This window comes from Lineus longissimus, chromosome 2 (assembly GCF_910592395.1).
Source record: "Lineus longissimus chromosome 2, tnLinLong1.2, whole genome shotgun sequence".
NCBI classification, from domain to species: Eukaryota; Metazoa; Nemertea; class Pilidiophora; order Heteronemertea; family Lineidae; genus Lineus; species Lineus longissimus.
In genome coordinates, this window is record NC_088309.1 from 14,461,773 (window position 1) to 14,478,023 (window position 16,251).

General features: G+C 38.4%; 1 long non-coding RNA gene across 1 annotated transcript; it reads right to left on the reverse strand.

Annotated features, from left to right (window-relative positions):
* Positions 1–6,315: 6,315 nt before the first annotated feature.
* Positions 6,316–9,343, reverse strand: LOC135483688 (uncharacterized). Its single transcript, XR_010446361.1, has 5 exons — positions 9,277–9,343; positions 8,324–8,430; positions 7,440–7,519; positions 7,222–7,288; positions 6,316–7,095 (listed from the first exon to the last, which is right to left on the reverse strand). It is a non-coding gene; the product is annotated as an uncharacterized LOC135483688 (long non-coding RNA).
* Between the last annotated feature and the right edge of the window lie 6,908 nt (positions 9,344–16,251).

Sequence of the window (16,251 nt, forward strand, 5' to 3'; positions counted from 1 at the left end):
TATTACTACTCTACCTTCTAAGTTAGTTTCAGATATTGAGTCAATGGTATTTCAATTTCACTGCGGAGAGTATGATCGGTATTTAGAGACAGAATTCATTAACCGTGCTGTTGGTAACACTCACTTAACTGATGAGAAGTTTACTGATCTAAGGTTAGTTTTCTTTGCTTTCCTAAGATACCTGCATTACTGTGGTGTTAAGATTTCAATTAACTACAAGCTGTTCTTGCATCAAGCCTTTAAAAAGATGGATATTGATTACGTTGTACTTAACCCTTATTTATCATCCAATGATAGAATGGAAGATTTGAATGATTTATGGTATGATTTCATTAAAAGTATTTTCTTCCAGAACTACAGGTCAGATGAAGAAGATGATGATGACTTAACTCTAGCTATTGAACCCATACTTGCTGCTATGGCAGAAAAGGAGGTACCATTCATGGGTAGAACTAATACTATTCCATGTAACAGAAAAGAATGCCAGAAACATCTTAGAGCTTTACTGTTAACAGAATACTAATAAGTTAAAAAGTTAAAAGAATAAGAAACTTTAATTTTCTCTACAAATAAATGGAATCCAGGGTTATAGAGCAACAAATGAAACAGATCGGTGTTCTTAGTCAACCTCCTAGTCACCAACTAGGTCAAACCAGTTCTCAACAAGGGCAACAAAAAATAACTAACTTTCAACTAGGTTCTAACAAGAATTTAATAGCTCAAGGGCTAGTTAACACTGGTAGTCAAGGTCTAGTTAATTCTAGTCAAGGCCTAGTTAATTCTAGTTGTCAACTAACCTCAACTCAAGTTACGCTCTCAGGATAAAGTCCGACTAACTCTCAAATAACCACAACTAGCCCTCAACTAAATTCCAACTACTTGACTGAAAATGGCCTTAAAGCCAAACAAGACCTAGAGGTTTTAGTTGCAACAGATAAAAGTAAGGATTTCCTTAACAAACAACTAACATTTAATGAATTAGATGTTATGCCAGAGAAGGAAATCATTAAATATCATAGATTCTACCAGACAAAGATGTCTGCTAGACTTACCGATTCTTTAGGTAAGACAGTACTTAAGGCTTACACTAAATTCACAAAGTTGTTCTTGCCTGTTAAAGGAAACTGCCCGGGAAAAAAAGGGCAGTTTTGCACGGCCCGGTCAAAACCTTAGGCGGGAATAAGGTTTCATTGATAAATATAAGGAGTTTCAAGGCCCCCAAATCACTTGTAAGGTTCAATAGATAATGGCCTTTCATTGGTTTACCGTTTGCGTATCATTTACATACTCTCATCTTGAAAAATATGACAATATTTACGATCACGTTATTGATTTTTGCAACATTTTCGGTAACGCGCCCCTTGCGGATCTGTAAGGTACCATTCGGATGCTTGAAAAATGCCTCGTCTCGTCGATTCGCTCGCGGATAAACGCATCAGGTTGACTGCAGCAACTTTTAATTGTTGGAGACAGAGAAGGAAGAAATATGATTATCAGTTTGATGAAAACTTTGCAAAGTTTCTTTTTGGGACTCGAAATCCATACTACTATTCTCTCCATTTTCCATTTTCTCCTCTCTCCAACTCACTACTTTCGCTATTGACTGCGTAACATACACTAACATTCTTTCGCTATCATTAATAACTTCATTTACAAGAACACTGGCCTCTTTGTAGCCGATTATGTAACCCATAGTCGAAACACCTGACAGCGCCGCCCGGCATGATCCACGTGCTACTGGCATATTTATAACTCGTAGTAAATAAGGTTGTAAAAATATGCAAATGAGATGCCGTGTATGGAAACCATGACGTCACTAAGCAGTTCTTATTTCTACTACGGGTGGCGCTGTTGCTTACTTCTGGAGGCGCTATTCAACCTCTTTAATGATGAGGAAGAACTTTACCATGACCTTAGAAACGATTACTTAGTAACGAATGAGTTGGACAAATGATGGTTAGGATGGGTAAGTCTTAGGATGGGGGCACTAACTGCCCTTGCCTCAACTACCCTCATTACATTAGGTCAATAAAAATACTGGTAGTACAGGTAGTAGTAACACTTATGTTTACGTAGTTGCAGGTGTTATCGTTTTAGCTGCTTTTGTTTACTTCTATCCTAAATTTAAAAAAGGACAGAGAAGCAGCTTGCTTAATACAGATCAGAAATCATCAGTCAAACCTGAGAAGGTCGAGAGAGTTCAACATGAAAATAAAACAAACATTCTTTTAATGGAGTAATAAATGGATTACATCAATTTAGTCTTAATTAGCATGAGTCTGAATAACTGTAATCTATGTAACCTTCATAGAACATACCGAAAGTAGTATATAAAAATGCACTTACAAGGCCAGTAATATATACTAGGCCTTGTAAGTATATACTAGGCCTTGTAAGTGCATTTCTAGGTCTTAAGCCCTTTTAACCCTAGACACTACACTTTTTAGATCTAGATTATTTCTAGATCGCGTATTTTTTTACCCCGTGCGTCCCCCCTAAATATCTATATCCCCTAAAGACCTAGACAATGTACTTAACTAGGACCCCCCCATAGACAACCTAGGACGCATACGTTTTCAATTCCTAGGCTTTTTTATGAGCTGAGAATTGCTAATAAAATTTCTTGCATAATCTATAAAACTTGTTTTCACGTATACCCCACTCTCGAACAATTCGGTCTTATGTCATTTTCACGATTCTAAAGTCTTAATGTTGTCCCTACAATTCCCAGTCATCAATAGGTGAACAATAACATCTTTACCCCACCCCATTTCCTATTATGTTGCCAAGGGTTCAAACCCTTTTTAACATTAACTGGCGCCCCGATGGAGACCCTGTCACGCAATAAAAACATTCCACCCTCATTCACCCATTATTATGACAAAGAAATCCCCGGGAAGGATTTTCCAAAAACTACTCAGTATTCAATTTACCGTAAAAATGGGAAGAATAGAATGTTTATTCTAAGTTTTATCTCATCGGAGCCACGACAATAAGGGGATCGTCAAGTGCGTGAGGTAAAATTATGAACAGATTCTGACCAATCACCATCCTATAACCCAATTAGAAAAGCATTCAGAAGTCTGGTAACGGGTATGATACCTCCACAAACTAGCGCATACACCAGGTGGACCCAGCACGCGGATCGAACGTAGACTGCATTGCCTTACGTTCCAACCCTTTGTCTACGGATGAAAAAAATTATTAAGGGTAAGTAGAACATATTTTATTCTAGCGAATTAGTTTATATTAACGTGTTCAACTGTGAATGGGGTTAAAGCGATCTTTAATGTTGACTGTTACCAAGTTAGAAGAATGAAACTCGTAAAAATCTAACTTCAGTTTGTGTTTTAGCCCTGAAACTTCTCGTGATCTAAATTAAACTAAATTAAAGCAAATCACATGGTAGGGATCTATTCTTTCAATCTAAGATAAGTCAAATCTCTACATTATCCAAGTCACTCCTTTTTTCGGTTCAAACCTTCTTTATGGATTGGTATCTCCCTTTTCAGCGTTGAGTACCCCGACTCCTTCCATGTGCAGATGTGACGGTTGTTTACAAAACCTTCCACAGACGCAATGATGTTTGGCACACTTTAATTATTTCAAAAAAATATGTCAAACACTTTTACGCAAATTACAAAACCTTCCCCAGACGCAACGATGTTTGCCACACTTTAATTATTTCAAAAAGATATGTCAAACGCTTTTACGCAAATGGGGGTTGTATCCTCATCCTCTTTTCTTCTTGGTTTTATACCCTGGCTCCTTCCACGTGCAAATGTAATCGTTGTTTACAAAACCTTCCACACAGACGCAATGCTGATTGGCACACTTAAATTATATCAAAAAGATGTGTCAAACACATTACGCGAATTGAGGTCTCGTCCTCTCTTATTATTTATTTCATTTCTATCAATTTTACATCGTGACTTAAGAAAAAATATCCTTACTTTTCGCAGAACTAGTGAATTTAATCACCGTATGATACCTATTTTCACTTTAACTAATTCTTCTCTTTTCTTCATTGAAAGTAAACAGAATTATAAGTCTATTTCTACTCGGTTCTAAACTAAAACATTATACACACAATTACTTGTGAACGCATCACAGGTCCTTTTTCAACTAGATTAGCTAAGATATACAACGAATCTCCTTTCTAAACTAAATGTTGTAGAAAACAAACCAACTTTAGCCTCGGTAATAACAACCAAACTTTTTTTATGCCGCGATATTAATCATGACCACTTCTTGCGGAATCGTGTAAAAGTGTATGTCCCCCAATTTCTGACCCGGAAAAAAAGTAATCTTCTCATCTTCTAAATTGTAAACGGATATTGATATATCATGGTCTTCCCCCCTGAATTGACGGGGACTTACGATAACCTTGTCGTAATATCGTAATTCCCCCATATCGGGGAAAAAATTACCAACAACACCTTCACCAAGAAAAAAACTTAACCCAGTGCCCACTCGACGCATCGTTTGGGGTTCAATGTCCTGCATATACCCCACGTAGATTCCAACCATCCCCCTCGAACTGTACGAGGGGGTGTACGCAAAACTTTCTTTTTTAAAGCTAATTTCTAGCTTATTCTCCGCTTTACATGCACCATCTATTCTAATAATACCCCCACTCCCCTCCTTTTTTTTTCACCTTTAGCTTGATCATGTGCGGCCTCAAAAAATTCGCAACGTCGAGAGCAAGCGTCCATGTCTTTTCGTACCAATTTAATTTTATGACGTCCTATATCGGATTCGTTTTGAAGTGTATCTCTTTCTTCGCACAAAGATACTATCCTCTTCGCACCCGTTTCCATATTTCAATTCCTATTAGAAAGGAGAATAAATTCATCTTCTTATTACCGAGGCAAAAGATGTTTTGTAAACATTATACATCACTTGAAAACTTGAGAAAAACCAACGAAGTGGGTACAGGAAACCAATTTCTATCTACCACGCCTTCTAACCAATTCAACAAAAAAAAAAACCCCAGACACCTATCAAAAAGTTTTTACAATGAATTAACCAAGCCTTGCACATTTTTTAAAATTTTTCCTGTTAACCCCTTCGAATTGTTTTTTAACGAAGTCATTCTCCTCTTTTGAAAAATAGTTTTTGTCAGGGCCTCGCCGGGAACGTTCCATTTTTCTTTATTTCGCATGTTATCAGCATGTGCCCTTGGATCATATATTTCTAGTTTTTTTCTAGTTGAATAGGGAATTCTACTTTGTGGTTTCATACCAGTATCTCTATTTAATCCGATTTTTTTTTTTTTGATTTACCGGACGTCCTACTGGCATTTTAATGTTGCTTGCAAACAAAGGCAAGCAATGGAGAGTGCACCGTTTGCATTCTCCCTGCGCTATTTCTTTATCGAAAAATGGTTTTATTAACGAATCGCAGGTTTGTTTCGTTTCGAATTTCCCCATCGCGTGTGTTAATTTTTGTAACTGAGTCACAAGACTCTCGGCCCCTTTTACCCAGTTTTGACGTATAGTTGATTCTCTTGCTAATAAACCAACGGTTTTTTCTCTTGTTTCAAACTGAATTGTTTTTACCGAACAAATCTTTTGATAATCGTTGATCATAGTTACTTTGTCTTTTCCCCCATGACATCGACACTTTTCCAAGTATTTCTTTTGAAACATTCTCTCTTCATGGGAGAGATTTTGATTTTCATTTAGTTTGGACATTTTGTCCCGTTCGTCGAAAAATGTGGCCACTGAATTTATCCCATGTGCGCTATCAACTCGGGTGATTGTAGGGGATTTTTTCCCAGTTGGGGGTTTAGTGACTCTTGAGATGCGTCTTGTCGGGTCACATCCCCCATTTTCGTTTTCACACGGACCATTATCATCGCTGCTGGAGTCAGATAAATTACACTCGGTCAGTCTTTTCTTCTTTTCCGGTTGACCCCCTGCATCCCCCTCCGCGCTGGTTGCGCTTCTCTTCCCCAAACCCACAACATCTGAGACACCCGACTCGTCTTCAGACTCAGAGTCTGCAGACACCTCACCCAAGAAGTCGAAGACTACTTCCTCTTCCCCCTCCCCTCCATTGGTTTGGAAACCTAAGTCTGTACCGTCCTTTTTTATCTCTATATCATTTGTATTCTTAACTACTATTGTAATGGTTCCCTCTACAGGAAACCCACACTCGGTTCTAATTTTCATGGGGGAATAGACTAATACAATTTGAAATGATTGAATTTTCTCTCTGACCACTTCAGCAAATTCGTTCCAAATTTGTTTATTGTTGCAATCAAACTTTCTAAACTCTTTTTTTTGGTTTAGAGTTTGCAAAATCCCTCGTTTCATTTCATTATTTATGTGATTTTCCTTGTAAAGGGTGTTAATTATTTTCTGAATCAAAGCCATTTTAACTCAGTACTAAAATTACAGTAATCTACGAAATTTATAAATTTTTGTTCAATATTTTCTAAGTCTTTGATTGATTTTGTGACAAGGACTCCCTTGTCTTTAAAAATCCTAATATGACCTTGTTTAAATTTTAACCCCCAGAATTGTCCCTTATTCAGAAGGTTTGTTTTATAGTTTAATGGGTCTTCGATGAAAATAACAGGTCCAGTTTGGTGATGTTCATATATTTTTAGAGTTGGACATGGGGAAAAGAATTGTTTAATTTGTCCCTCAATTTTTGTGATATCCCTTAAACATTTGAATTTTTCACTTATAATCAAAAAACTTGATTGAATATTATTAATTTGATAGGAAAAATGTGGGATTTTGTTTGAATGAATGTGAACGAATTTTAGAATCTCGCAGGTAATTTGTTTTAATAAATGATTGAAATTGGTCTCCTGTACCCAAAGATGAATGTTATGTTTAACATAGAGATGAATGTTCATAAACTTGGATACTCTGTAAGTAACATCACACAACTCTCTCTTGACATATCCAGCGCTATCAACTTTTCTCGACTTCGTGTAATACTCGGCGTTATCGTATTGGTCAAAGGTGTAATCTTCTTCGATCAGGTTTGTACATGACATAAAAACAATCACTAAGTGGATTTTCAAATTGTCTAACTTTCCCACTTCTACATCAAAAGTATTCATTCGTTCGCCATTTCCTGTAAAAAAAAACAAAACTTTTTTAAAAACTAATTCCCGATTACTTCATTCCTTGACATTATTATTACTCTCGAGAACAGAGTACTGAGTTTCGAAGGGGGTGAACAAAAATAATTTTTACTTACCACCAATGAATAGATTATAGTACTGGGATTATTCTTTCTTATCTTGCAACAATGATGAAACGGTTAACTGGAAAAAAAAAGAGTGAAGAGTATTACACTTATGTGATATTACTTAAAATGTGGGAATATGTTAAGAGATTGACATCTTTCTTTTTTCTTCTTTCCAACACGTCTCTGTATTCGATCAAGTTACAACACTGGCTACATTAAACACATACCTTTAATTAAGCAATTGTAGATAGAGAACCAGTGTATCTTCTCTTAGGATGGTTAGTTATATGCGCAACAGTGGTGATTTCTGAAAAACATGAAGCAAGACACAGTCACACAAATGTTTTCTTATCTATAGGAAGAATGGAATTGAGTTGAACAGTGGGTCATGTCAATTGTCGACGAGAGCAAGTCTCTTATGGTTGAAACATACATATTTATAATCTAAAATGGAAAAAAAAAACAAATTCAACTCTTACTTAAGAGAATATCATTAGTGAAATTATCATCATCACAAAAATAATCATACTGGTGAAAAACCAACCAGACGAAAAACGTAGGATTAATGTGTTTCTTCTGGTTTATGGTTGGAAGCAAGTTAGTTTCAGAACAGTGCTTACTAATCTGTAGTCACATCACCCAGTCACACGAGAATTTAAGACGTGTGATTAATGTGTTTCTTCTGGTTTATGGTGGAAGCAAGTTATTTTCAGAACAGTGCTTACAAATCTAGTCACCTCATCCAGTCACATGAGAATTTAAGACGTGTGATTAATGTGTTTCTTCTGGTTTATGGTGGAAGCAAGTTATTTTCAGAACAGTGCTTACAAATCTATAGTCACCTCATCCAGTCACACGAGAATTTAAGACGAATCTTGCAAACATGAAATAAGGATTTTTTTAGAATAACAAAGTATTTGATAGAGTTGAATAAATTCGTGTGAATAATCATACCGAAAGATGAGAAGAAACTTGCACTCTATACACGAAAGTTTTAGATCCCAATCTCTTCCTGACGATGTACAATGGAAGCAATTTATGGGTTCGACTCGTACACCGACAAGACGGTGTTCCCGCGTGTATATTCAGGATATTAAAAAAACTTACTTACCAGTGAACGTAAAAAATTCAAGAAATGTGCGAGAGAGGTCGAAAGGTAGATTTGCACGAAATGCGAACGTCTCCGATGTCTTATATAGTTATAAAGACAATCTACATCTGTAAAGGAGATCCATTAAGATGTTAATGGTGTTTGAATTTGATCAACAGTATAATCTGAATTATCCGCCCTGAAACAGGTCTTTATAAGACTCGGCGTTCACTGCGCTTCCACTGATACAACTTTCCTTTTTTTTGCAGGTTGGTGGCCGCCAGCCAGTGGAGACAATGCTGGAGAATTCGACAGCCAATCGTGGGACAGCACCCGCCCTCACCATGGAAAGTCACCCGGGATTACAATAGTCATAAGAAGGATGAAAACCCGTCTTTTGGTATGTCCTCGCACGATCAGGAGCTCAGAGTAGTTGGGATCCAATCAAATTCACGATATCTTGAAAAAACACTCTCTAAACTTTAACTTCACTGACCAATCACAACAACAACCTTGAGTGTGTACGTCATTTTTTTCGGGCAGGTTCTCACTGGAATCTCAATCAGGGGTTTTGTAATGAGCACTTGTTGTTGTTGGTGAAATATGTGAAGAATAAGTACAAATAATGAATTACTATCCAATGTTTTATCCCAACTCTTATATCACGCGTGTTATCTCAATCACCAACAATGAACAAAGGGTTCGCTTCTAAAAGTAATATTCTATTATCTGGTCCTTACAATTAAAGTTAGCTTGGTCCGTAATTGTTTCTTGCTGGGGCAGGTTCTCACTCTAATCCCAATCACCAACATTGAACAAGGGGTTCGCTTCTATAAGTAATATACTATTATCCGGTCCTTGCAATCAAAGTTGGTGTGGGGTTTGAAATGACCATTTGTAGTTTTTAGTGATTAATGTGAAGAATGAGTACAAAAAAATAATTACTCTAACTATCACAATCTTATACCACTTACCAGACGCGTTGGTTGTTGTGTAACCTCAAGCGTTCACCAGCTTTATAGGTCTACACTTGTTTGTTCCCACCTAGTCACACTAGAATTAATGAAAAACGCATAAATTCGAAGAGAGATTAAGGTTTTGTCGAATTCTGAGCTAAGGTTGAAATTATGGTGTGACTGAAACTAAATTCGCAAGGGGTTAGGGGAATAATAAATAACAATCACGATGGGAACTATAAAGGTTGAACACCGGGATTCTCGAGACATGAGTTATGAGTTAGTTAATACTTATACATATTTCAGTGTGACAGAAATTCTCTCCTCCCTTTCTACGGATCGATACCTTTTTCCTATCAATCACCAACAACACGGGGTATAATAGTCTAATAAGATTGTAATTTCATAGTCACGATAGAGATTTAGTATTTATCTGTACACCTCGCAGCGATTATTCGCGCAGGTTGAACACTGGTGACGCGAAGGATGATTGCCACGCGGAACTTTTCACCATCTATGGATGGGGTTCAATATGAATATCGCGATATCAAACGCGAAAATGACCTTTCCTTGTTTCTACGTAAGGAGGCGAGACCTTTGTTGAACTCGCAACTGGTCAAATATTTCAAGATGCATGCGGATTACGGTCTGAAATATCATTTTGAAATTCAGGTGCGTTTACTTCGTAATCTAACCGGGGAAAAAGATTATGAATCTGGTAAGGCAACAGCTACTGAGCCTTGGTTTAACACAAACACCCAATCTGCACTGGTGGTTGGGGATATCAAATCTTTACTTGAGGAAAACCTGGACGAAATTGAAATGAAATTCGATACCTTTATACAGGCGGGGTCAGGATGGACATTCGACAAAGTCCTGGGAATGAAATTAACAATAGTCAAGTTTGTAATCCTCCGCGGAGGTTGTGAATTTACGAAATCAGACAGAGGCACGTGTAAGAGAGTTTGTTTACCGGATGAACTGGTTCGAAAAAAAGCCTGTATTCAGCTCAACAATCACAAAACGAATCAAAGGGGAGATGAGTGTTTCCTCCATTGCATTCTCGCCCACCTTAAGCGCCAATCTGATCACCCAAGGATAAGAGTTGCTAATTTTGAAAAGTGGGTTGACCAGTGCAGATTGGATGTTACTAATTTAACTTTTCCAGTAGGTCTCGGACAGATTTCAACTTTTGAAAAAAGGAACAACCTGTCTGTTAATGTTAACCGCTATGTCAATGCTCCAAAACAACGGAACCAACCGTGCTTAGTGCCCATTTACCATTCGAAAGAAAAACATCTCCCCGACAATCGTTGTGTTGACCTTCTCTTGTACAGAGAACATTATTTTCTCATCACAAACTTGTCACGCTTGCTACATCGGGAAGGCACGGGAATGCGTCATTTCAAGAAATTTGTCTGCAGATCGTGTTTGTCCGTGTACAAATCAAAACTCAAGTTGGATCAACACAAAACTCACTACTGTGATAGAAAAGGTCAGGTTTACACAACACCTTCTTCAGCTAAAGCTCATCTAGCCTTTGATAAGTTTTCTGCTACCATCAAAATGCCATGGACAATCTATTATGATTACGAAACAATGATGGTAAGCGATCCTTCTGAAAAGCAAAATTCGGGCAAATCGAAAAGAATTCACCGACACGTGCCAATTGCCGTTTCTGCAATTAGAATTTGTTCGAATTCGAAACACAATTCAAAGCTTTTCACACACGTCGGTACCGATTGTGTTCGAGAGTTTCTCAATTGGCTCCATATTCAGAACAACGAAATTGAGCTGATAAGATTACATTATTATTGTCCTTTAAAAATGCGTGGACAGGATTGGGTCAAGTTCACTGCTCAAGACGCTTGCGAAATGTGTCAACAAAAATTTACTCCTGGGTCAAAAAAATGTGCCGACCATGATCATCTGTCTGGCGCCTACAGACATGCCCTGTGCAACAGGTGCAACTTAAGCTGGGGAAAAGAATGTACACAGATAACGGTAATTGCACATAACTCCATGAGATATGACTTTCACATATTTGTTGACGAACTTGCAAAACAAGCAGCCCAGGAAAAAGTAAGTTTTCGCATTATTCCGAAAACAAAAGAAAATTACCAAGCAATGTACTACGATGGGGGTCAGTTCAAATTCATCGACTCGTTTCACTTTCTTTCAAGTTCTTTGGCCACCCTAGCTCACTCAATCCACACCGGTAAGGATGGGGAGGACATTCAATTTAAGCTTCTATTTGCTTATGTCAATGAAAACAAAGAGCTCTACAATTTAGTGAAAGCGAAGTCTGCATTCTGCTACGACTTCTTAGACTCTGAGCAGAAGTTAGAATTGGAAGAATTACCTGCAAAAGCAGAGTTTTTCAATTCTTTGGAGAACAGCGAGATTTCTGATGAAATGTACCAGCGGGCACAGAAGGTTTGGTCAATCATGGGCATGAAATCATTGAAAGATTACCTCACTCTGTACCTCCATTGCGACACACTGATTCTCGCTGAAATATTTGAGAATTTTAGGAATGTGAGCATGAAAAACTTTACACTAGACCCGTGTCATTTTGTCTCCACTCCAAGCTTTTCTTTCCTTTGCATGCTCCGTCATACCGGTGTCAAATTGGATTTATTACAATATATGGAAATGGTGAATTTCTTGAGGTCTGGGGTGCGCGGTGGGGTATCTGGTGTAATGAAACGCGAAGTTCATCCGAACATGCCCGACATGAGTGATTATAGACCCAACATGTTAAAGTGTGACATAGTCAATTTGGATTGTTGTAGCATGTATTCCTTTTGCCTACGATCACATTTACCAGTTGGCGATTTCCGTTGGTTGAGCGATACAGAGATGAAGGAATTCGATTTGCACTCCGTAGCAAAAGGTGGTGATCAAGGCTTCATCTTAAGTGTGGATTTGGACTACCCGACCCACTTGCACGATTTACACAATGATTTACCACTGGCCCCCGAGCACTATCAGATTAGCCCGGCAGATTGGTCACCTTATGCACATGAAGTGGCTGCCGACCTGGAGTTGACCATCAGGAAAGCTAGCAAAAAACTCGTTCCTCACTTGGGTCCCAGGCGAAGTTACGTCATCCATCACGAGACCTTGCGCACCTATTTGAAGTTAGGTCTTGTCTTGGTCAAAACTCATCGAATTCTCACCTTCACCCAAAGCAAGTTTATGGAAAGCTACATTGATTTCAACACACAACAAAGACAGATGGCAAAAAGCGAATTTGAGATTTCATTCTACAAGTTAATGAATAACTCTGTCTATGGCAAATTGCTGCAGGATTCATCAAAATTTACCAATTTCCAATTGGTGTCCACAAGCAAAAAATTTCTGAAGTTAACCAGTAAAATCAATTTCAAATCGGTCACTATTTTCAATTCGTCTTTGGCGGGAATCGAATTGAAACCTACCACGGTTTTGATTAACCAACCGATTGCCGTTGGCTTCGCCTGCCTCGATCTAGCCAAGAATCACCTGTACAAAATGCACTACAATTTTGTCATGAAACTGTTTGGCTCCGACTGTGAGTTGATTTACACAGACACCGATAGTTTATACTATGCTATCAGCAATAGAGATGAGCCTTGTGAAGATTTGTTTCGTTTCAAACGATACTTTGATCTTTCGAATCTTTCGAAATCATCACCATTCTACTGCGAAACTAATCACCGAAGACCGGGTGCATTCAAACACGAAAGTCCGTTGGACCGTGTCAGCGATTTTGTAGGCCTACGGTCAAAGATGTACTGCATAAGGCTCATGTCTCAGAATTGCTGCTCGAAGGGTAAAGGTCTACCTCGTTCGGTCTTGAGAAACATCTCATACGGTGATTACTTGAAAGTACTACACAATCCCAGTGAACAGAAGGAGTGTAGTTATCGAGCTATCAGATCGAGGAAGCACGCCTTGTTTACTGTTGAGGAGAGTAAACAATCATTGTCCGCATTTGATGACAAACGTTATATTTTACCAGATGGCATTCACACGTTAGCCTATAACCACTGTCGGATTAAATCTCTGTCTACACAGTGAAATCTCAATGAGATTATTGCTGGAGCGATGGCTGATTGTCTCTACTCGTTTAACTTTAGCCTAGGATTGACATGCTGGCTTGAAATGATGGTGTGACCAGTGATTATAGTGCATTCAGTACAACCAACTCTTGCATGCTTGTGTTGGGTTATTTGTCTGGCTTTTTTTTTCTCCTTTGCGTGTAGACCTAAAAATCTTTATCATGGCAATGAACAATGAGGCTAGATCTTACATAAGTATACCGATTAGTTCGAGTATACGTGTTGGTGTTTCTCGCTTTAAAGGCGAGACGTATTATCACCTAACACACGCTCATAAGCACGATAGAAGAATCAGTTTGAAATCTTCTGAGATACACGCGTTAATTTTGAAAAAGAATGCTTTACGATTAGCGGGACTGGAGGTGTGTGAGGCTGAGGAAAACATTAGTGAAAATCAAGTTGATAACGGGAAAGATGGTAAATTGGGCAAGAATCCAAATTGGGAGGGAACAGGGTCAACTTCCTCAGGTTCCAAAACAAAGTCGGTGAAAAGACCCGCAAATAGACCGCAGACAAAAATTGGGGCTTATAAGAAGCAAAAGAAGAAAGAATATGAAATTGAAAGCGATGAAGAGGAAATGACCGGGGATGGTTCTGACCAAGAGTGGGCCTAAGTGTGAGATTGGGGTGAAGAAAGGGTTAGGGTGTGTGTTGTTTTTTTTTTTTACAAATTACCTCCAAAGATAAATTGCTTGGTGAGAAGAGATTAAAAAAAAATGAGGGAAGAATGAAAAAAAAAAAGAAGAGGTTTTCGGTTATAGTGTATTAGTTTGTTATTTGAATTTACTCACGATCTCTTGGTGAAGTTGGAACTGGCGATGTAGGAAAAGATGATTGTTGACATTCATGTAAAAAAAAAGGGAAATACTTGTCATTTTTCAACATGTTAAACTCTAAATTATAGTGTGACTAGGTTATGACTAGAGAAAAGTAAGCACTGATCTGAATTGTGAGCAGAACTCTTCACTATCAAAAACAGAGAAACGTATTCTTTCATCATTTCGAGATGGTTCCACTTCCAACAACCGGCGCAATGATGTCTTCATTCATTCCGATTTATGCGATCGATGGATTGATTTCGTCAGGAAAATCAACGCTGATCAAAGAACTGGCTAAAGACTCTAGCAAACTTCCATGGAATATCATTTTCATGGATGAGTGTTTGGAGGGCTTTACAAGCTTCCAAGGATATAATCCACTCGAATTACTCTACGACAAACCAGTTGAAAACATTGCTGCAGCTCAAATGCACTTTGCTATCTGCATGAACAATACCATGGCTAAAATCGTAAAGGAAGAATCCAGTTTTGACAGCGGAGATACGAGACCGAGAATTCTGGTCGGTGATAGAAGCCTTCTATCCTGTCTTCCGTTTATTGAAACCGTGAGAGAGATAGGACTTGCCAACGAGTTTTCCTGCGATTTTCTCAAACACGAGACTACAAGATTAGCCATGGACACCATGGAGAAACACGACTTGTTCTATCGAGGCGTGTTTTTCCTCGACACGCCCGTGGATTTATGCATGGACCGAATTCAAACACGTGGGAAAAATTACGAAATCGAAGGTGGCGTTACAAAGGATTATCTTACGGTACTGCAAGCGATGTACTACAAGTATTTGCATTATTTGGAAAACGACTTCCAACTCGAATCACTGGTTAGACGCTGTGTTCAGCTTGGAGACACAGCCTCTGAGTTGAAGGACGAGTTTCTTTCGTTTTTGGAAAACGATATGAAGAACTTTTTAGCTTGATTATTGAACTGTGTCAGAAGAAAAGTAGTTGTACTCGTCTACAAACGATTATCTTACGGTACAACCATTTGCACTATTTGGAAAACAACTTTCAACTCGAATCACTGGTTAGACGCTGTGTTCAGCTTGGAGACACGCCCTCTGAGTTGAAGGACGAGTTTCTTTCGTTTTTGGAAAACGATATGAAGAACTTTTTAGCTTTATTATTGAACTGTGTCAGAAGAAAAGTAGTTGTACTCGTCTTCAAATCTAAGGAACATTCTTGCTTAATTCTAGTGTGACCAATCAACCACTCGTAAAAAGTAACACTGATACTCGTCTTCAAATCTAAAGAACGTTCTTGCTTAATCCTGGTGTGACCAATCGTCCACTCGTAAAAACTAACACCGATAAATCTCATCATGTCGTCCAACAATGAACAATTCGATGATGAGACTGACTTTGAGTCGTGTCAAAAAAAATGCGTTTGGTGCGAGAAGTTCACCTATCTTTTGCCAGATAAGCGTTTTTGCAAGAAATGTTCGGATGCGGCTTACAAAGAATGCCGTCGTTGCAAAAAACCATTTCCTCATAAGAAATACTTTGTAAAGGATCTGAACGAGCAAAGATGTAATGGTTGTTTTCTGAAATACGAAAAGGAAAAGCAGAAACGTATTGAAGGCAAACAATTGCGAGAACTTGACGAACATCAGCGTGAACAAGCCGCCGAGAATAACACATCATCGACATGGAAACCTTTTAAAAGGTGTAAGAAGAGGAAACCTCGTCCAGTTGTCTCTCTTTCTGATAGCGAAAGCGATCTGAGCTCGGCTCCCAAAGAGATGGGTGGGAGTGGAAAGAAATTAAAATCAGACGACTCTAAACAAACTACATCAGATGGTAGTAAACAAACTACATTCTCGTGTCATCTTTTTACCGAGGTAGACGCCGCTGGTGTTAAACACCAATACATCGCGTTTCCAATTTCACCGAGAGAGCGCGTCATCAAAATTGAAGACGGAAATGAGTAGTAATTTTTCATACATTTGTGTAAAATCAGATGACTGTAAACAAACTACAAGCAAGGTTTCTCATTAGGTCTACATTGCTTTTCCAATTTCACCGAGAGAACGTGTCATCAAAATTGAAGAT